The sequence below is a fragment of the Gossypium arboreum genome, chromosome 3 (assembly GCF_025698485.1).
Source record: "Gossypium arboreum isolate Shixiya-1 chromosome 3, ASM2569848v2, whole genome shotgun sequence".
Classification (NCBI taxonomy): domain Eukaryota; kingdom Viridiplantae; phylum Streptophyta; class Magnoliopsida; order Malvales; family Malvaceae; genus Gossypium; species Gossypium arboreum.
Window position 1 is genome coordinate 90,328,724 of NC_069072.1, and position 1,197 is coordinate 90,329,920.

The 1,197-nt window shown below is 37.3% G+C and overlaps 1 non-coding gene across 1 annotated transcript; it reads right to left on the minus strand.

Annotated features, from left to right (window-relative positions):
- Window positions 1-842: 842 nt before the first annotated feature.
- On the minus strand, window positions 843-949 carry LOC128291215 (small nucleolar RNA R71). Its single transcript, XR_008280991.1, has one exon. It is a non-coding gene; the product is annotated as a small nucleolar RNA R71 (small nucleolar RNA).
- Window positions 950-1,197: the final 248 nt, after the last annotated feature.

Below are 1,197 nucleotides of genomic sequence, written 5' to 3' on the forward strand. Positions count from 1 at the left end.
TACGATATCCCGGTCTTACCATTACTATACTATTGTTCGATAGGTGCGCTTGCCTTTTCGTCGTGATAATAGTTAGTCTAGGTTTGATCTTCATTATAAATATTTATTACTTGTTACGAATCACGCAATCAAGTTTTTTGCGCCGTTGCCGGGAAACTTGAAATATTAGGAACACTGAATTTTTATTACTTTAGCCATTTATTTTTCTTGCAATTTTATTTTATTTTATTATTTAATAATTTACTTTTTCTCTCTCTTGGCAGGTTTTTTATAGTTTATGACTAGAAGAAACCCGTCAAGACCATCACTCTTTGACGAAGAAATTGATCGTACAATTCGCAAAAATCAAAGAGAAATAAGGCGTAGTTTATGCTACACGGAGAAGAGCGAGAAGACAATACTCAAACCCTAATTGAAGAGATGGCCGAAAATCCAGGCGATTAGCTGCCTCCTGCAATCGCAGCTGATCAAAATCCTGCTCCACGTACTATGTATGATTATGCTAAACCTTCTTTAACAGGAACTGAGTCTAGTATAGTTAGACCTGCTATTGTTGTGAATAATTTCGAACTAAAACCTAACACAATTCAGATGATACAACAGTTTGTTCAGTTTGATGGTTTTCAGGATGAGGATCCCAACACGCATTTGGCAAATTTTCTTAAATTTTGTGATACATTCAAAATCAATGGCATTTCTGATGATGCCATTCGTCTTCGGTTATTTCCCTTTTCACTGAGAAACAAAGCTAAACAGTGGTTGAACTCGTTACCACGAGGGTTACTTAGGAACAAATGACCGAGAAATTTTTACTAAAATATTTTCCGCTGACTAAAACGGCTAAATTGCGTAATGATATCTCTTCTTTTGTGCAGATGGATTTAGAAACACTTTACGATGCATAGGAGAGATACAAGGACTTACTGAGAAGGTGCCCTCACCATGGGTTACCGCTTTGGCTGCAAGTTCAAACGATCTACAATGGTGTGAATCCCTCAACAAGATAAATGATTGACGCAGCTGCTGGCGAAAGCATCAACAATAAAACACCAGAAGATGCCTATGAATTCATAGAGGAGATGTCACTGAACAACTATCAGTGGCAAGTTATGAGGACAAAGCCAACGAAAACAGCCGGCGTCTATAACATCGATTCAGTCACTATGCTCTCTAATTAGGTAGAACTTCTCAATAAAA